Source organism: Ambystoma mexicanum, chromosome 10 (assembly GCF_040938575.1).
Source record: "Ambystoma mexicanum isolate Mex_15411 chromosome 10, UKY_AmexF1_1, whole genome shotgun sequence".
Classification (NCBI taxonomy): domain Eukaryota; kingdom Metazoa; phylum Chordata; class Amphibia; order Caudata; family Ambystomatidae; genus Ambystoma; species Ambystoma mexicanum.
Window position 1 is genome coordinate 203181101 of NC_090932.1, and position 21900 is coordinate 203203000.

Genomic DNA, 21900 nt, shown 5'->3' on the forward strand with positions numbered 1-21900 from the left:
AGACCTTTGCTGCTATGAACAATGGGGAAGAGGGGGTGGTGCATGTGACAACACGCTAATCAAAGTGATCATAGGCTGGGGTAGCGATACCCTTGCAGGTGATGCTGTCAGAGCAAACTCCCTGTTTTAGTACACAGTGCTGTCGCTATGTGGTAGGTGAACAGAGTGCAGCAGGGCTGCTTAGGAGAACCAGGCTTAGTCGTGGGAATTTGTGAGCAGTGATGATGTGATGGGGATTGTTGACCTTGTTGGATACCACCTTGCATTTAGAAGTGCTCCTTTGTGAGTGTCTTGGTAGATGGCCTCTAGTAATGGAGAGGGTGAGAGGATTGCTGACCTCCCCGTTAGGGATATTGTTGGCTGGCAAGAGACTTGGGTCAGAATGGGGTGGACGGGGACAGCGAGCGCAAGCATTTCCGTAAGGATTACTCAGCGGCTCCTGTACCACTGTATTATATGTATATAGACTCCTTTAAGTCACCTAATGTCCTTGTTTATATCATGTATTGTTATTCCTTTTGTGTAAATTCCTTTGTGTAAATTTATGTATTGCTATTCCTGTGTATATGCATTTCTGTAACCTTGTATAAATTGCGCCCTGATGCCTCCGGGCCTGCGGGTTTGCGCGTTATAAATAAAATAAATACGAATACAAATACAAAGGTCTGAGGGTAGACCATCAATAACCCTGACATTTGAGAATCAGGAATCAATGGCCTGATGTAGTCGAAATACAAATTAACTAAGTAACACATTGAAAAATGAAACAAAACAAAAAATGTAGAAGCGGTTTTGTTTGCTGCCTGCTTAATAAATAGCAGAGGTAATAACTGTTCAGCGAAACCTTATAACATAAAGGGCCTGTTCACTGAAGCAAACAACGAGCAAAGGGCAAAGGGCTTCATGCCAATTCCTTTTGTTGTGTTTTATTACTGCGTAGATAATATAGTTCAAAGGTCTAATTACGAAAAGTGACAGATAGGTCTAAAGCAGCATTCATTAACTCTATTTGATATTGTGTAAGTAATGCAATATGTTTGCTCCATTTTTCCTGATGGCAAAAACATAGAGAACTGAATACCTAACACGGAGGCCGCAGACATCAAAAAGGGTAGGCCTCCATGCTCAGAGCAAGGCATTGGGATCCGTGGTGGAGCTCATCAGGGTGTGATGCACATTATAACTACTTTCATAGGATCAGAACAGCAAAACTACACGAAACTGGAAGGATGGAAAGCACGAGAGTGGCAAGGCTTGGCGAGGCACTCTGAAATGCACAGGTCTGCAGAAATACATCCTCCAGAAAGGGAAAGTGGAATTAAACATGGGTTTGTGGCTGATAAGCTGGAGGTGGTCAGATTGATACTTTTCTATGTTCATTGACAGAGTATCCTGTCTCTACCTATGCAACTTGCACAACGCATTGATGCCACAAAAAGTGCAGGTGGTCTCCTTATTTGAGAAGACCTATGAAGAGCTTTGCGGTTGAGACTCCCAAATCTGTAGCACTCTCCTTTCTTTGTCAGGGCTCACCTGGAGATGCCAGCTTTCGATTAGCTCACTGCCCCAATTGTGTCTCTCATTCCTGGTTCAAGGTAGTTCCTGCTGTACTTGGGGCCATGTTCTTAGTTATCTCATGGACTACCCCATGGATTGTTCCACACCTTTGCTAATGCGCAAAGTTGGGTTGCCATTGTGGCACAACCACAGGTGTTCCCCCATTTGCCTGTGAAGGATTGATTGATTGATTGATTGATTGATTGAGAAGTTATTTATAATGTGCCTACACACAAGTGTTTCAAGGCCAATTAGGCAAGGGAGGGGAAACATTGAGAAACTGTTGTGTTGTGCCTGTCTTATGTGAGGTAGCTTCTGATGTCATGTGGAATGTTCATGAGTGGATGATGGAATGTTCTGAGTGAGTGTTCTGTGTAGTGGCAGTTACAGCTGGCCTGCCCTGGGTGATGGGAGCCAGTGTTGTCTCAGCTAATGTCCTTTCTGTCTTCATGTGGATCTGTAACTAAGAATCTGGAAATAAACGTACCTGAAGAAATATTAAAGAGCATGGAACCTACTGTCGGGGGGAAATTCTGCCGGGGTCGGCCGGGCCGTCCGCAGACCTCCGGGCAGGGAGGCCCCAACTCCTCCCGTATATCCCAGACGAGATTGAGTATGAGACACACACAAGGAGCAAGGTGACTCTGCTGTTTATTTAGACAAAACGGCAGAGATGGGTCAAGGAGCGTACGCGTTCGTCCTGACACACACACAATCGTGGGGCTCGCAGGCCCTTTTTACTGCATTATGACGCGCTACTTGCGTCACTTCAGAAAGTTAACAAAAAACCTATCGCCACTCTTAATTGGTTGCTCGAGTGGTAGGGTTAGTATAGTACACATATAGAGAATGATATTAGTGGACAAGGTGTAGTCAGGTGGTATATCTGGGTTGTCCCTACAATTAGATACATAAGAATTGTTACATGAAGACTCCTGAGGATTGGCTAGTATTACTGACGTCTGAGATAAGAGCCCCATGTTCTGATTGGTGCATCCGTGAGCTTCCCAGCCTGGGACCACCGTTGTTCCCAGCTCTCGGTGTACCTGTGTTTGCAACAATGTTTCAATATGGGTACGTGCAGACAATATGAGGATTTATTCATAGGTGGAAGGCTGACCGCTCCCACTGTAGCAGATGTCCATTGAGCCTTTCAAGTGTATCGGCCTGTGTCTCGTAGTGAGGGATCCAGACGCCTTTTCTCTCCTGGGTTTTGGCATCTCGTCAGGTTCGGCTTGGTCACGTGGGGAGGGACCGTGAAAGAGGCAGAATTCTGCACAATTAATATTGTTTTTTCTACTGCGCGTCTGGTTTAATTTGTCGGCGTGCCTTTATCGTTGAGGCGCGGAGTGCGAGGTTGCAACATCGTGCCTTTGATGATTTGTTCTTGGATGTGGGTTTGCAACATTGCGACCTTGGCTGGTTGCTCCACCGGGTTCTTTCTGCAGGATCAGCAACCTGACTCTTGCTTTGTTAATGTCCACGGGAGCTCTTGTTTGAGGCCTACTCGGGCCTGGTGCTTAAGTAGTCTGTTTGGTGCATAGGTGCTTTTAGGTTATAATAGCATATATTTCCATGACCAGTATCGTGTTTCCATTATACCTCTCATGGTGGTAACGGGTTTCAAGAGAAGCGTGAGCAAGCGTTATAGATGAGTTCATGATGCGTCTTGCGTTTCTGCGTTCTGAAAGCCTATGTAAAAATAATAAAGATGCACGTCCGTGAATATGCCTGTCGCCTACGTCAGAGCACTGAGTATGTTCTTCGTGTAGATTGGTGTGGAAATGTTAAGTGTGTATATTTGTACAGATGTGCTTCCCGTTGTCTAGGTCGTCATGGCATCTCTAACGACGTGTGGTTTTTAGTCTAGCTGATCCGAGCCGCAGGTGTCGGCATGGCCAGTGCGGGCTGCTGGGCAGGCAGGTGGACACATCCGTATGTTCCTGTACCAGGGTACCTGGTCGTCTGGTAAATGGACAAACTCTTCTCGCGGCGGGTGTCTGGGCCGTGACCCTCTAGGCCAAGCGCGAGAGGTGAAGGACGGGAGCCTGGTCTTCCATTCTCCCACTTCAGTCCCCCCTCTGGTCGACTTGTCGACCACAAACATATCCTTCTCGTTATCTCCTCTTACCCTCCATATCTTAGTTATCCCTCCGAGATGTCCATAATGGTTTACATGATCTTCAAATGACCAATACATATATTCACATGTTCCTCCAGGAGTACAGTATACCCATCTTCCTATGTAGCTCCTGGGGTTCCTTGGGTTCTCGATCTTCACTGATGGTGGGTCTAGATGATTGGTGATGATTTGGGTGCGCAACTTCTCCCTTTCTTGTATTATCACACCTGTATGCTGGCCGTCATCTGCTGGCATTAAGGGGTGCATTCCCACCATTTCCAGCAACTCGTCAGTCGTGCGTGCCTTCCGGGCCTTCCAAAATCTAATTATGATCAGGGTAGCTCCAGCCAAAATAGTACACCCCACTATTATTTTCAGTCCATCTGACAGCCAAGATGGCATCCATGACCATAATAGTGAAAACCAGCTCTTATCCTTGTCTACACCGTTACTTTCGTCCATCATTTTGGAGTGCATCTGGGCCAATTGTGAAACTGCTTCTGTCAGTGTACCATTGTCAGCATCGTTGGCAGGTATGAACGTGCAGCAAGATTGTCCTATCTTTGCACAAACTCCTCCTTCCATTGCTGTGAGAAGGTCCAATACATATCTGTTCTGGAGTGCTACCATCCTTACAGCTCGCAGCTCCTCTTTGATTGCGTTGAACCCATTTACTGTTGAATTGATGGTCATCATTAGTTCCCATCTGGTTATTTGGAGCCATTTTGCGTTTGCGTATGCCTGCAGTCCCGGATGTATTATTGAGGAGAAGAACATCGCTGCTCTGCTGAATAGTCTGTGTTCTGGCGGTATTGATGTTAGTTCCGTTTCCGACCTTCCCCACAGGTAATTTCCTGTCAGTGGCTCTCCTTGTCTTTTTCTCCTATTTAGGACAGTATCATTGCTGTTGGTCCTGTTCTCTTGCTCCTTCTGAAGTGGTGCAGATCTCTTTCTTCTCCTATCCCCTTCATCCATTTTAGGAAATTTCGCCACATCGACATGCTTCTTAGGTACCACTAGTGATGGTACATTGACGTGTACCATTGTGCACACACCATTCCACAGGGGAGGCAGTGTATGATATGCCTTTTCTCCGCAGGCCCAATAATGGTCCATTATTACTGCTGTTCCCGCTCCCCCCTCAGGTAACTCCATCACGCTTGCACAATTGGTGTTATATCCTACGTCCACCTCTCCTTTATGCTGGTAGCATACTTTGGGCGCAGTCAATGGTAGTATAGTTATTGGGTCTTCATCTTCTTCTACCCACGTGAGCATTGGTACATACTTGATCCACGTCGTCCAACATCGATGATTGTGTGTCTCGATAGTTTCTTTTGTTACCATGTTGCTGCCAATCACTCCTATCTCCCAGCTGTTGCCCAGATACACCTTTCCTGTTATCGTCAGTAGTGGCCTCTCCCAGCATCCTTGTTTACCCGGAACTTCAGTGGCGTACCAATCACATGGTAGATACTGCAGTGTTACCTTCTTTGTTTCTCCTTTTGCAGGGCCACTTGTTATGTACCTGAATGCTTCAGCATGTAAACTGGTCTTGTGATAACTCAGATAGGTCTTGAGGAAGTTGTTTTCATATGGGTATGAGTCTTGTGTTTTCCATGTCATGTGCACTACTGTTCCTTGAAATCTTCCTTTCGTTTGGAACAGGGCCAAATAGATTATGCACTGTGCTGTTTTTTCATCTATTTCTGTGGCAACAAATGTTCGTGAAGCGCTCATGGCGTATGGTATTAATGAGCAAACGTAACAGCTGTCCTCGGTTGTCTGCTTACCAATGCGGGTCATGTGCTGGTACCATATGTTGTTTGCGACGTGTGCTGAATCTTGTACATAATTATCAATACCTTTATTGTCTGAGTATGTGCTGCGTTTAACTCTATTTTGCTTGGGTGCAAAATTACTATTACCACCTGACGTAACACCTGTTGCAGCAGGGAACGGGGGTATATTAGGGTTGGGTGCAGCAATAAAATCGATAGCATAGCTGTACTGCCAGACAGAGGCAGCCAAGAACCCGGTGATCATAAAAATCCCTATTATTTTTATTACATATGCTAATCTCACCGGCATTTTGCTCTTACCTTGCTGCAGTCCTGGCAGCGTATTCTTGCGACGTTAAAGTTGCCCGCCTAAAAATTCTCAAAAGTGCTCGTTATTAAATGTTAGTTTTGTTTCCTTTAAGCTCTCCCTATCAAGTAGTCATTCAGTGCCCAGGCGAAGAGCTGCTCCCACGCTACTCTAAGTGATCGGTCTCTTAGGACCGGAAAGTATGGGCGGAGGTGGGGCATGTAATATTCTATGGCCAGGAGGAAGGCTGTGTAGTAGACACGTACCCTTCTCCTTTTTAGGTATGTTGGCCTTTTTATTTCGTATACAAATTGGTGTGACAATTCTTCTGGGTAGTTATCGTCTGGCAGCACCATCTACGCCTGTACACTGAACTTGTTAATTAGCTTTTTCTTAACAATACAATATTACGCAGTTCCTGTATGTGCGAGAGAAAAAAGAGAACATTCACGTGTTTACATGTGTATTGGTGCAAGCAATGTCCTTCAGTTTTAGTTACAACTGTACTTAGCAGTCAATGGGGGGGGGGTTTGCGCTCAGATGGCGGAAGTATTTTTACTCTTTGAGCGTGTGACCATGGGGTGGGCAGTATGGGGATCACCCCCTTCTTCGTCAGTTATTGTCTCCGAGGGAACAATTGGGTCGTTGTCTGTGGTGGAACTTTCTTCCGCTGTCGGGGATGTTGTTGCTGTTCTTCCAATGGACCTGTCGTTGGCGCTGGGGCGGGTCTGCAGTTTGTAGATCTTTACGTCATGTAGGTGGTTCCAGGCACGCTTATCCTTTAGTTTTACTGCTCTTGTTGATACGTCCTCTACCAGATAGGGGCCAGTGAACCTCTTCTCGTTCCACTTTCTATTGAAATTGCGAAGTAGCACGTGGTCACCTTTGGCAAGTTTGCACAAGTTCTCCTTTCCCAATTCTGTACTTGCGCCTTTTTCTTGATTGCTGGTAGACCCGCCCCGTGTGCGCTCGAGCTGTTGAGACACAAACACGACACTAGTAATCAAAGAAGACACATATTGATACATTTCATCACCTAACACACTCGCTGAACTTTCGTGGTCGGTGAATGCCCTTAACGTTGGGGTTAGGGGAAGGCGCATTTGACTTCCAGTAACCACTTCGTGAGGGGTGAGGTGGTGGTCGGACCCTGGCCTATTTCTAAGTTCAAATAAAGCTAACGGAAGGCAATACAACCAACTTTTCTTTGTTGTTTGTTGTATTTTTGCAATTGCCTCCTTCAATAAGCCATTCAGGCGTTCACATACGCCATTAGCCTGTGGGTGGTATGCACATGCAAATTTGTGTTTAATGTTCAGCAGGGATGTGATATGTTGGAACATTTCGTTTGCGAAATGTGGGCCGTTGTCTGATCTTAATACCTCGCACACTCCCCACCTGGGGAAGACCTCCCTTACTATGAATTTGGCTGCTCTAAACGCATCAGGGTGTGAACAGGGCCCTGCTTCAATCCACCTAGAAAATGGGCATACTACTACAATCATATACCTATTACCTTGACATATGTTGATCATATCAACATAGTCAATGTGAAGGTGCCGAAAAGGTCCTTCTGGCCGGGGTATGGTACCTCTTATCACTTTTAGAGTATGACCGGCCGTAAACTGTTGACATGTGAGGCAATTGCTGATAAAATTTGACACATGAGAGTTTAACTCAGGACAAAACCAATCTTCTCTAATTCGTGCTGCGATTATTTCCTTGCCTGTATGGGCAGGGTGATGTAATTGGCTCAGGGCGGTATTTAACAGTGCCAACGGTATTACAACTTTCCCCGTGCCACCCTGGCGCCATAGTGCGTCGGTTGGGGACATTGTACATCCTCTTTTTACCCATACTTCTTTTTCGGCCATTGGTGCAGCCGCTTGTAGTTCCATAATCTGTGTGGCTGGGAGATGGGTGTACCCTTCTTTTATTAACATCTCCCTAGCTATTCCCCTCCCTCTCCCTCTCTGTGAGTCTGTGGGGTTCCATATCTCACCAAAGTATGCAGCATATTTCGCATGTGCGTCTGCTGCTGCATTCCCTTTTGAGACGTAGTCTTCACCATTGGTGTGTGCGGTGCACTTGACTAGGGCTAGTTCTTGGGGGTTGTTTATTACTTCAATTAGTTCAGCCAACAAGAGGGCATGTTGTACTGGAGTGCCATCAGCTCTCCTGAACCCTCTTCTTCTCCATTTTGATAACCCTGAGTGGACAGTGGATGTAACATATGCACTGCCGGAATATATGGTTACTCTTTTATTAAAACTTTCCTTTAATGCCAATATTAGTGCAACCAGTTCCGCGGCTTGAGCAGAGTAGTGCTGTGGTAATTGTACACACTTCATAGCCACACACACCGGAGCCTCCATCATTTTTACCACTGCTGCCCCAGTCCTTCGTATCCCATCTCCTTGATCAATAGTTGATGACCCATCAATAAACAAAAGCTCACCTCCCTCTAGTGCGTTTTCTTCAACTTTTCTAGTACATGAGTACATTTTAGTTATTTGGGTGCAGTCGTGGGCGTAATCTCCCTCTTCAATTACTTCTGCTAGGAACCTTGCAGGGTTAACAGTGCTACATCTAACAATCGCTAGTTCAGCCCTAGACAAAATGATCTCATATCCTGATGCCCTTTGTGTCGTTAGTGTGGACTTGGGTTTATTCAATATTGCAAATAATGCATGTTCCACAAACAGTGTAGTTGGACACCCCATAGTTATTGCTGATGCTTTTTCTACTGCAAAGGCAGCTGCAGCGAGACCTTGTTCACAAGGGAAGTGGCCTAACATCACAGGGTCTAAGTGTCCGCTGTAAAATGCTACTGGTTTATATCCCATGCTCGTTTTTTGTGCCAATACTGCTTTCATCACTGCTGAGTCGCAATGTGAAAATATAAAAAAGCGTCGCTCATAGTCTGGGGATGCCAGTACTGGAGCAGTTGATATCGCGTCTTTCAATTCGTCAAATGCCTCCCTCATTTCCATAGTCCATCCCAACTTTTTCTCCCCTTTATTTGCTTCCTTCAAACCCTCAAGCAGGGGTCCTATGTATGAGCTGTAATCAAATACCCATGCTCTACAGTAGTTGCACAGCCCCAGAAATTGCTGCAGTTCTCTCACAGTCTGTGGCACGGGAGTGCTTGAGATGGCCTGTGCTCTTTGTGGTGCAATCCTTCTTCCATGTTGGGATATCAGTTGGCCAATGTAAAGTACCTGTTCCTGACAGTATTGTATCTTTTCCATGTCTACCTTGTACCCCTTTTCAGCCAATATTGTCAACATCTTTAAGGAGTCCTCTCTACATTTACTTTCGTTTGTACTGCAAATTATTATGTCATCCACATACTGTAACACTGTGCTTTCCATCTCAACGTTACCCAAATCCATCTGTATTACTCTATTGAAAATTGAGGGTGATTCACAATACCCCTGTGGTAATCTGGTATGTTTCCACTTTGTATTTCGGTAAGTGAAGCTTGTCAGATCTTGTGAGTCTGGGTGTAATGGTATTGAGAAAAAAGCATTTTTAAGGTCAATCACTGTAAATCGTGATGCTTCTGCTGGAATGCCACACAATATTGTGGCCGGGTTTGCTGTTACTGGATACTCTGCTTCTACTATGTTGTTTAAGGGTCTGAGGTCCTGTATGAAGCGCCAAGACCCCCCTTTAGCCTTGTGCACCGGGTACACAGCTGTGTTACATGGTGATTCTGAGGGGACCAATATGCCATTGTTTATAAGGGCCGTTATGGTTTCATATATGCCTTCATCTGCCTCTTTTGACAATGGGTACTGTTTCACTCTTGGTAGTATGGCACCTTTTTTCAATTTTATCCTTACACCCCCTATGCTTTTTATGCATCCCACGTCATAAGGGCTAATAGTCCATAATGATTTGGGCACCTTTGACATATCCTCCTTAAAAAATGGGACTGGGGTGCCTGCGGGTGCCTCAAGTGCCATTGCAATTTTCTGTGCTACTTGTTTGTGAGCCACTCTTAGCCATATTTCTACACTCATCATGAACACCATTTCATCTTCTTCCTTTTCTTCTGAGAACAGCTCTTCATCTGACACCTGGGTCAGCCTACATCCTTCTGCTAGTGCTATCACCGCCCTCCATGCTCTCCCTTCTTTATCTTGGGCGTGCACAGCAACATAATCAGCTGTTGCAATAATGCTCTCAATGTCCATTACAAACACCTTCCCTTCCAGTTCATTAACTGGTGTTTCTGGTCGGAACAGATAGGCTGCTGGCCTCCTCCATATTTTCCCTTCTATCCCTGGCATCCATGCAAATGCCATGTCTGTGCCATACTGGAATAGCTCGCCATCTACTGGCTCCGCCCTAATCGCTGTCTGTCCACAGTATGCTTGCAAAATCTGTCGTGCTGCGAGCATGTTAATCCCTGGAGTAGAGCAAATTATGCCATCCTCTGTAAAGGAGATCGTCATATTCAACCTGTTCATTATGTCTCTCCCCAGTATATTTACTGGTGAGGCACTATAATACAAAAGTGGGACTGACAGATCATAATCTCCAATAGATAATGGAACGTTATCAGTAAATGGAACCAACCCCTTAGCCCCAGAAAATCCTTGGGTGTTCATGGCTTCACCTGACATTTTAAATTTACCTTCCCTTATGCAAGACCGGGTTGCCCCGGTGTCAACAAGAAATGATAATTTTTTGTCACCTATCGTTACCTCTATGCGTGGTTCCTCCGCACTATTAGGTGTTACTGACAGGATGGGACACACCAAGGCCGTCTGTGGGCTGGCCTATTGGGGGTACAATGATTGGCCATTCCCTGTGTAAGGGTTGTGTCCCAACACCGTCACCCTACCCAATTGCGTTTGTTGAGTTTGGGGTGGTGGTTGTATTAACGCTACTTGTTGTTGTGGCGGTGGCAGTTGCTGTGTTATTTGTTGTTGTGGCAGTGAATAGGTTTGTGGCTGTTGTGTTGTTTGTTGTTGTGGGTCACTCCCTTTTTGTGACATCTGCTGTTGTTGTATGCCCTGCTGTTCTTGTGAGGTCCTAGGTTGTACTTGTTCATTCCATGCTGGTGTTCCTGGCCTGACCCTACATGTACGTGACATGTGTCCTAATAGTCCGCAGCTCCAACACACGGGTGGTTCCCTGCTTTGCCATGGGAAGCTCCCTGTGTTGTCCTGGTATACGGGTTGCCCTGTGGGGTAGTAATTTCTAAGTCCCCCAGCCTGTTGTTGGGTATTATATCCGTATCCTCTCCCCCTCATAAACCCTCCTCTCCCTCTGTTATAACTATAATACCCAGTTCCTTGCATGGGGTACCCTCCTCCCATGTTTGGTGCGTGTAATTGCAGAGGCGGCACTTGCTGTATTACACCTTGTGGAGGCGCTATTTGGGCGGGATCTTGTGCAGCCACTACTTGCGTTGGGCTTTGGGCCATTGGTGTGGGCGTAGTTATTAGTGCCCCTTCCATTGTGTATTTAGTAAGTTTTTTCTGTACTAGTTTGGCCTCTTCTGTTTTCCTATCCTCTTCCTTTTGTTTCATTTTTCCTTGCCATGTCCTGCAGTGATGTACTATAGTCAGTTGTATTTCTGGCCATGGTTTTGCTTCCATCCCCACTACTTTCTTTAGTTGTTTCTGAACCCCTTCTGGGAGCCCTTGTACTAGTATATGATAAAATATGGCTGGTGTTTTGTCCCATTGTTCTCTAGTTTCCATGCGCCACTTCTCTTGAATATCCTGGATATAATCAACAGGGTCCTCATTTTCACCCATCTTACGGGAAGTAATGGCTCCTATGTCTGATGTGTCTGGGTACTGCACTCTCAGTGCCTGCCATAGCGCATGTCTACAGTTTGCAAATGGTGCCCCATCATGCGATGTGTTCGTTATTGTTACCCCATGGAATCCCGCTCTTTTCCAAATGTCATCCGCTCTATCCCCTAATATTGATATTAACAGGCCCTTCACATCTCCTACTGCTAGTTTCTGTCCTGCGGTGTGTTTTTCCATTTCATATATCCACTTACCCGCACCTCCACTTAGTGATGGGAGCCTACATTTTATATTTTCTTTATCCGTGTGTTTCCAAGGTACATACTGTGGTCTAACCCCTCCTCTCTCCAACAGTGGCATTAAATTCTGTCTTGCGTCACCCTTTACGCTCCATAATATTGAGTCTTCACACCCCTCCTCTTCCCCCGTTTCCTTTACTACTTCAAATTCTTCCTTACTACCTCTGCTCCTACCTCCCTCTTCTTCCTTTCCCCTTTTTTCGTCATTTCCTGTGTTCAATATGGGTATGTCTATTTGTCTGTCTTGCCTGCGACTAGGGAGGTCCCTAAGCCGACATGCATAAGGTGTAATTTCGTTCATGAAGGGCGCGAGCTTTATTCTGTGCAGTGAGCGTGCGGTGGTTGAACATGTATGGTGTGACGTGGGAGGGCGTGATGGAGATGTTGGTGGCGTGGTTTCATGGGTTTGTGTTTCCCCTATTCTTTTCACTCCCTCCTTACTTCTCTCCAGCTCCTCCCATCTTCTACTCATCCAGGGCGAATCTATGTTTGTTCTAGTGAGGTATAGCTTATCTAAGCTTTCCCTTTCACTCTTTCTTCCATCCTTCTCCACTCCTTCTTCCTCCTCACTGCAAAAGTCATTCATAAATGGCACCCCCCACTCTGCCTTTTTTCCTTTTATTGTTACTGTTTTTAAGTCTATTAAGTCTCTTTCTCCCCTTTCGTTGTTACCAACTGTTCCCCCTAGTACTGATGTTGTTGCTACCTCTCTACTTTTATATACATCTCCCCATCTTTCACTCTCCCTACTCCTCCCTTCTCTTCCCCCTTCACTTCTCTCCTCCATTTCCCTACTATTTTCCTCCCTTTTTCTTTTCAATTCCTCCATTACTTCGTTGCTCATCTGTTCCAATATTCTTTCATCCTCTTTCTTCCTTTCCCATTTCACCCTTTCTCTTTCTACTATACTCTCTATTACCTTCCCCTCTTCATATTTCTTAGCTGTCTCTGATAGTACCCTCCTCCTCCATATTTCCATTTCCTTTTCCTTTTCTTCTTCTTCCTTCTTCTTCTCCCTCAGCACTACTCTTGATACCCTATCTGCTGCTGCTTTTACCCTTTCAGCTTCTCTCTTTTGCTCCTCATTTCGTTCCCTTAATTTTTCCAATTCGTTCTTACCTTCTTTCCTTTTCCTCACTCTCTCTCTTTCCTCCCTCTCGAGTTGTTTGATCAATTCATTCTGCTCGTCCCTTAGTTTTGCTAATTTTTCCTCCAAAATCTCTTCCTTCTGCCATAGTAGCTCCTCTCCCCTCATTTCACTCTCTCTGGCACTATCCTCGTCTGTTCTCCTTACCGCCTCCCTTTCTTCTCCAGTTAGTGAGCCTCGTAATTTCAATAATATCTGTGCAGCTACCCACTCATCGTTTCCTATCTCTACAGTCTGCCCTTCTCCAATCCTTTCTTCCCCCATTGGTATCTTCCTATGAGCCACATATGGTGGAGGGCTGTATGCCGGGTTCGAGTATCCTTCAGCCGCCCTGAACTGTCCTTCTATTTCTCCTAATTCTCTTAAAGGGTACAACCCTCCTCCCTCTGTTTTCACTCCCGGTGTTATGGGTGTCTCATTGTTCCGTTCCTTTTTTATGTCGTTTGATTTATCAATCTTTTCTCCTCCCTGTCCTCCGTTCCCCGTATTCTTTGTGCTTTCGCACCCCTTTTCCTCATCCGTTCCTTCTTTCTTAATCTCCTTTTCTTCCGGTGTTTCCCCCATAGTGAACATTCCATTTGGTCCTGGTCGGGACCCCTGGAACATCCTCCATAAGTTAAACACCTCCACATGGTTTGCCAACTTCTTCCCCTTGTATGTATTGTGCAGATGGTTTAGTAGTGAATGTTGGGCATATGGATCGAAACTACCATTAGGCGGCCATGGTGTTAACATTTTGTTGTCCGTCCCCTGGGTCCACTCTATGCTGTACTTAATTAATTTCTCCCTATGTGGTGGCAGTGTGGTGCATATGTGTTGTAATGGGGTAGTGAGGGTGTTCCCCCACCCTCCCGACCCTCTCCCGTATGACATAGTGTCCCTCCCCTTGTTACCCTTCTCTTTACCAGCAGTTTACAATATACAACCTCGTAGTGCTTACCTTGCCCCGCAAGTGTGGGGACTTACGACAATCCCTTGACAGATTATACAATAATAATAAATATTATGTTATATTATATTCCTTCCCCTACGGCCCCCTGCGGCCGAAGCGCACGCAGCCCCCTGCGGCTGCGTACCCCTTACGACGATCTTATACAGTCGTCCTGTTTCTCCGTTCTCCTCCCCCTTTTACACTTGCCGTGGCCGGCGTTCTCCGTGCGCAGCCACGCCCCTTTCCCCTTTTCCTTTTCCGATCCTCTAGTCTATCCGCTATCTCCGTGTCTGCTCCCTTATCATCTTTCTCTTCCTCCCCACTCTCAACCCAAAGTTCCTTATGCACGCGATATCCTATTAAAACCCTATTGGTGACGTCACCGATTTCTTCGAGCTACTGGTATATTCTTGTTATGTTCTTTAAGTTCAAAATACACTTGCAATCTACCCCGCTAACCCTACAGCTGTCTTCCTGTCTCTCCTGGAACAAGGTAATCTCATCAATAATATAACCGGACTGCGCACACTGCGTCGCCTCGCGTGTGATACGCCCCTCAACAGGAGGGCTTAACCAGCCAATTATCTTCCGTTTTGGGCAACTATGTAACTAGCTACCGGCCACAGGGAAACGTCATCTACCTATCGAGTTTCTTGCTCGAACAATAGGAAACCTCATCTACTCATTGATCAATAAATGTCAAGTCGTAGGAAACCACACACACCCACCCTCACACGTAGTCGCAATTTAGGCCATCAGTGTCTTACGAGCGGCTGCACGTGATGTTTTCGTGCCCCGCCCCCCTCTTTCGCGTAACGTTAGCCGACTGTTCTCACACTCGTTTTGCTACCATTCATTCCATTGGCAACACTCAGTTAAACCTTCGCCGCACATCTGTACAATACCTCCCTCCTCCCTTATTTACTTCCTCCCCCTCCCTCACAATTTCGCATTGCTTGTTGTGCGTGTCATGCTCACCAAGTTCTCTCGATGCAGGGCCGCTCGACTGCGTGCACCCCTCCAAGCGGCTCGCCACCTCCCCTCGTCTGGACCACGTCTGGACACTCGCCGACCGCGGGCGGGATACTTCTCAACCGGCTCCCGAGGGCCAATATCCGGATTGCGCTGTCCGGTCTTCTCGCAGCTCCGCGATGGTCCTGTAGTCCTCAGAAGGGGGCAACGGCAGAGGGGGCCGCGCCGCCGGGCCTCCTCGCAACGGGAGTGCCTGGAAAAACTAAAAATAAAAGTTGATCTTAAACAGATCTCAGCAGTGCCTCCAACTTGTCGGGGGGAAATTCTGCCGGGGTCGGCCGGGCCGTCCGCAGACCTCCGGGCAGGGAGGCCCCAACTCCTCCCGTATATCCCAGACGAGATTGAGTATGAGACACACACAAGGAGCAAGGTGACTCTGCTGTTTATTTAGACAAAACGGCAGGGATGGGTCAAGGAGCGTACGCGTTCGTCCTGACACACACACAATCGTGGGGCTCGCAGGCCCTTTTTACTGCATTATGACGCGCTACTTGCGTCACTTCAGAAAGTTAACAAAAAACCTATCGCCACTCTTAATTGGTTGCTCGAGTGGTAGGGTTAGTATAGTACACATATAGAGAATGATATTAGTGGACAAGGTGTAGTCAGGTGGTATATCTGGGTTGTCCCTACAATTAGATACATAAGAATTGTTACATGAAGACTCCTGAGGATTGGCTAGTATTACTGACGTCTGAGATAAGAGCCCCATGTTCTGATTGGTGCATCCGTGAGCTTCCCAGCCTGGGACCACCGTTGTTCCCAGCTCTCGGTGTACCTGTGTTTGCAACAATGTTTCAATATGGGTACGTGCAGACAATATGAGGATTTATTCATAGGTGGAAGGCTGACCGCTCCCACTGTAGCAGATGTCCATTGAGCCTTTCAAGTGTATCGGCCTGTGTCTCGTAGTGAGGGATCCAGACGCCTTTTCTCTCCTGGGTTTTGGCATCTCGTCAGGTTCGGCTTGGTCACGTGGGGAGGGACCGTGAAAGAGGCAGAATTCTGCACAATTAATATTGTTTTTTCTACTGCGCGTCTGGTTTAATTTGTCGGCGTGCCTTTATCGTTGAGGCGCGGAGTGCGAGGTTGCAACATCGTGCCTTTGATGATTTGTTCTTGGATGTGGGTTTGCAACATTGCGACCTTGGCTGGTTGCTCCACCGGGTTCTTTCTGCAGGATCAGCAACCTGACTCTTGCTTTGTTAATGTCCACGGGAGCTCTTGTTTGAGGCCTACTCGGGCCTGGTGCTTAAGTAGTCTGTTTGGTGCATAGGTGCTTTTAGGTTATAATAGCATATATTTCCATGACCAGTATCGTGTTTCCATTATACCTCTCATGGTGGTAACGGGTTTCAAGAGAAGCATGAGCAAGCGTTATAGATGAGTTCATGATGCGTCTTGCGTTTCTGCGTTCTGAAAGCCTATGTAAAAATAATAAAGATGCACGTCCGTGAATATGCCTGTCGCCTACGTCAGAGCACTGAGTATGTTCTTCGTGTAGATTGGTGTGGAAATGTTAAGTGTGTATATTTGTACAGATGTGCTTCCCGTTGTCTAGGTCGTCATGGCATCTCTAACGACGTGTGGTTTTTAGTCTAGCTGATCCGAGCCGCAGGTGTCGGCATGGCCAGTGCGGGCTGCTGGGCAGGCAGGTGGACACATCCGTATGTTCCTGTACCAGGGTACCTGGTCGTCTGGTAAATGGACAAACTCTTCTCGCGGCGGGTGTCTGGGCCGTGACCCTCTAGGCCTAGCGCGAGAGGTGAAGGACGGGAGCCTGGTCTTCCATTCTCCCACTTCACTACTTCTTAACAATGGCGATGAGGATGGGATTTGGTAACCTATGTGCTGAAGGACTGATGACCCTGCTGCGGGGGTTGCAGGAAGGACAAGCCACTGGAGAAGGACAACACCGCCCCCATAAACTGTAAGTCCCCTCACCCAGGGTACAGTGGAAGGAACAAGTGTAAGCCCCCCGTTGTTTCATGTGGATTTAGTACTGCATGGGCCAGAAGGAGAGATGACCCCATGGGCTGCAGATGGTAATGTGCCAGGTGGTTAGAGGAAACTTAGCCCCAGGGACTAACTATACCAGTTATCACGTGTTTTGGAATTAGCAGTACCAGCAGTTCCAGTCCGTGAACTTTAAGGTCTGCCTCCAGATGTAACGCTGGGCTGGGTGATGGAGGTGCTGATAATTTTCAGCCGGCGTTAAACGCTTATGCAGGTAAACTGAAGGTGGTACAGAGGGGACGTTGCGGATTGTAGCCCTGCGCCAGGTCTATGGGTGTTTACAGCAGTACATTTATGAGTGTTTCCCCTCATACGATTATGGTGACGGTTGGGCACGGGAGCCGTGTTGAGCTCAGTTACTGTGGTGACAATGATGACGTAGTTGTTTTAGCTAGTGGACATGGCGAAACTACAGAACACTGACGTCCCAGTGCTCTGGAACATTGTCTCTCAAGGAAAGCTCGATGCGATGATGGACTGGCTGGAAAACAAGTTGGAAAGCTCGAGCAAAGCACCCTGTGGGATCGACGTATTGTGATGTCATCATGTCAATAGGATCCAGAAGTATACAGTTTCAAATTCTTTGGTTTCGCTTCCACCTTCCCGCGGTATGTGCGGCAGCCTCTGCGGTACACGTCATGCTAGCTGCATCTGAGACTTGGCAGAAGACATATCTAAGGGCAGAGTGCTAATATTTTCGCTCCATGAAGAGTGACACTTGTGGTGCACTGTGATGAAGCCAAGCCGCTCCGTCTCAATTATTGAGACGTCTTGTAGCGGCCAACGAACACGGTAACTGGTGGGGGTTATCGACAGCTGTGCTAACGCTGGATGTTATGTAATGGTTTCCAAAGTCTGCCATGCTGGGGAGGAAGTCCATTTAAGTATTCAGATGTCCTGTTCTCTAATTGCTTATGTGTTCTTTACATTTACAGAGGGGTGAATTTTGCTAATGAGGAATGGGTATATTGATGGGGTAGGAACCCGTTTTCACTGCTAGTATGTGTATGTGTTGTGGGTGAATGCCTGGGCAATAGCTTTAATCATTTTTAGGATTTTCAGCTATTTTTGTGCAGGATATTAACGCCTACCAATGGCGATGGACTTTTAGATTTGTTTGAGTTTGAGTCTGAAATGGCTACAGACTCTTAGGTAAATAAATGTGTTGGGTATAGGTGTATTCTTTCACTTGTTGCAATATTGGTTATAGCATTTATTTGTTAATTTGCACAAGTTTCATTAGAGCCCTGCAAAGGCTGCAAGTTTGATACTAGTGTTTGGTTGAGATGTGCGTTTGTGCATGCTTGCGATAGAATTAACCTTTTTGAGGAATTGTAGGTGTACCCTCGCACATGGACTTCCGCTCGCACAATGTGTTACTGTGTTGGTGCGAATCAAGAACATCTTAATGTGTTTGTACGATGGCTAAAACTAACATTTTCTTTTAAGATTTGCATTTTTGTAGAGTTGCATTATGGAACATGGACTGGTAGGGGTTTGTTTATAGCCCAAATGGTTATGGACTCATAGGTTCGCTTTAGAGCCCAAAAATGTCTATGGACGTTTAAGCTCATAAAGATCTTGGGGATTTTATTTTCTTTGAGCAATATGGTTATGGTGTTCAAAAGTTTATATCGCAAATATTTTCAATGCAGTTTTTGTATTGTTTACAGTGTGTGGTTGCAGCATTCTATGATTTTGGTGTGCTTGTCATGAATCTGACTCAGATAGTTTGGAGAGAGTCAGTGAGTGCTCGGTAATGGTTGAACTAACATTCAGCATGGTTGTGTTGCACTGTGAAATGCATGGTATGGGTTGTTTGGGTAATGTCAGTGGGGGATATAGTTTTCCTTACATTGTTTTGGTTTGGTTTAGGTAGTTACCTGACGTGGTAAAAGTTGAACATCTATTCGGTTGTTCTAGAGTGAGGTAGCGCCTTGGCTCTTTCATAAAGGATGTTGGGAGTTTCACGTAGGGGTATCAGTCTGGTTGATAGTGGTTACTTGATTCTGTTTAAGGTTGAACAGCGATGTGGTTGTTCTGTAAGGGAGGTAGCGCCTCCACTAGGGTTTGTTACCCTTCTCATCGCGGGGGACAGTACGTAGTTGGTGGTAAAAAGGGGTAGCTGGGGACGCCTGGTAATGACCCGTTAGTATGGGGTGTGGTGTGTCCTGAGATGATGAGAAAATTGTTTTCTATGTTACTTGTGACATTTATTGTGGTTTTCGTGTTATCTATGGGTTCAACAGTAGACTTTTGTGAGGATACCAGCTTTGCGAATAAGATCGTTTAGTTTTTACCAGTCATTGATGTTGGCATTGTGAATGCGTGGCCACTGCTCCCAATGTGTTTGGAAGGTTTGTACAACCTGGTCTGGTGTAACGTGTATGGTGTTGAGTCCATGGGTGTTTGTGATTTCAGTGATGTTATGTGTTTCCACTTTGTGAATCCCTATTGGATTGAGGTTGTGGTTGTCTTTTTGGAGGCTTTGAGGTCTCAGTTCTCTAGAGTGGCAGTCTAGAGGCCTGCTGGAGTTCCAGGGTGGCAGCCTGGACACCCCCGTTGTTATAGACGGGAGCAGATGGTAGGAGGTAAAGCAGTTTTGTGGTGGTTTAAGACGGTTGGTGAAGTAGCCTAGTTTCAGGGTTTGCCAGGTCCTGGAGTAAGAGCCCGGTTGCCTGTTTGTGGCAGGAACAGGTAGATGGATGGCAGTATTTTTGCGATTGGCACATGGAATGTAGTTTGTCAGGGCGTGTTGTTTTGATGGTTGGGTTTGGCCGTGGAAGTGTTCGTTTGTCAGTTGAGTGTCTTGTTTGAATATTTTGGAAGGTGGTAGTTGTGTTGTGCTCGTGGTACTTGTTTTGTGCATGTATGGTTTGGTAAAGGAGGGAGGTGTGTTGTGTTGTGCCTGTCTTATGTGAGGTAGCTTGTGATGTCATGTGGAATGTTCATGAGTGGATGATGGAATGTTCTGAGTGAGTGTTCTGTGTAGTGGCAGTTACAGCTGGCCTGCCCTGGGTGATGGGAGCCGGTGTTGTCTCAGCTAATGTCCTTTATGTCTTCATGTGGATCTGTATCTAAGAACCTGCAAATAAACTTACTTGAAGTGAACTTAAAGCACATGGAACTTACTTCATAACAGAAACAAGACAAACAATCTTACTAGGCCTAGCATCATTTACATTGTGAAAGTATGTGTACGGGAGGGGATTGGGAGAAGAGTACCCGGAATAGCAGGGCCCTGAGTTAAGTGCAAGGAGGGCTGGGCCTCCCTAGGGAATCACATCCAAGTAGTACAAAGACAGCCAGGAGGCAGTGCAGGAAAGCCAGGATGCAAGTGCGGGGAACTGGATGGGTGGGGGTGCGGGGGATGGAGGCCTGTATGTCTCAGAGGAGCACCAGGCAGCCAGTCAGCATAACTATGCAGGAGGAGGGGAAGCTTAGCAGAGGAGAGTCATAGTCAAAGGAGGAGGGTGATGTTAGCAGAGGAGAGGCAGAGAGAAGGAAGAGGAGAAAAGGAAGATGTTTAGGAGCTTCTGGAACTTAAGTTGATCCAGCTCAAGGTGGAGCGTGGCAGGGAGGCCATTCCAGAGGGAGGCACCTGCAGATGAAACACAGCTACCACCCAGTCTCTGCTTCAAGAAGTGACTCACTCGCATAGTTTTGGAAGCAGACAAGTGGATCACTCTGGTAAGAAGGTACTTAGGAAGAGAGTGTTGGAGATAGTATGGGCCCCATCCCCAGAAAGCCTTGTGGAAGATGCAGAGGGTCTTAAACTTAATCCTTGCAGCCAACGGGAGCAAGTGGAGGGATTGTAGAGCCAGAGGGATGCAGTACCTGGCCTTGAGGCCAAGGATAAGTCTTGCGGTCCTGTTCTGGATGAGTTGAAGATGGCGAAGCTTAAAGTTAGGTTGATTGAGAAAGAGGCTGTTGCAGTAGTCCAGCCTAGAGAGAACCAGGACTCTGGAGACAGTGAGCTTCTGGGGGAAGGTGAGAAAAAGTAGAATACCTCTAAGGAGGTGAAGTTGAAATTTGGACTTTTTGGCAATGTCTGTGATGTGTGGAGAAGGAGAGAGTGGAGTTGCAGATGACCCCAAGGTCTTTTGTCTCACAAGAGGGTGTGGGCAGAGGGCCAACGGAGGCAGGTCAGAGTGAGAGGGGAAAAGCGGGAGCAGGGGTCCCAATGAGAAAGATCTCTGTTTTGCTGGAGTTAAGGCAGATATATTTAGATACGCCCCATGCCTGAATAGTGGAAAGACAGTCAGGGATGTGTGAGGAGGGGGAGGAGGCCGAGGGTAGCATGAGCAAGACTTGCGTGTCATCCACATATCACTGAAAGTTAGAAGAAAAGGTAGAGATCAGGAGGACCAAGGGGGCCAGATACATATTAAAAAAACAGGGGGAGAGGATAGAGCAGTGGGGAACACCTCATGTGGAGAATGTGGTGGAGGAGAGGAAGGACCCAAGTTCAACCTGCCAAGGTCGGTCCAAGAGGAAGAGGATAACTATGCCAGAGCATGATCCATGATCCCCAGGGTATCTCAGAGGTGGGTGATCAGGATTTTTTGGTTCACCATGTCAAATGCAGAGGAGAGGTCAAGGAGAATGAGGACAGATGGAGAGTTAGTGACAAGGTTAGAGAGCACATTTTCATGGGTGTTCAGGAGAGCAGTTTCCGTGCCTCTGCCTCTGGCTGCTTTGAAACCAGACTGATGGTCATTGAGACAACCAACAGCTTTGGTGTGGGGGCATAGCTGGGAGACAGCCAATTTCTACAGGAGTTTGCACAGGGAAGGAGTGATAGAGATCTGGCGATAGTTTGCCAGATTGGAGGGATCAGCAGAAGCTATTTTTAGAAGGGGGAGCACAAGGAAGTGCTAGAGCTGAGAGGGGAAGATTCCGGTGGCAAAAGAGTGGCTGCAGAGATCGGT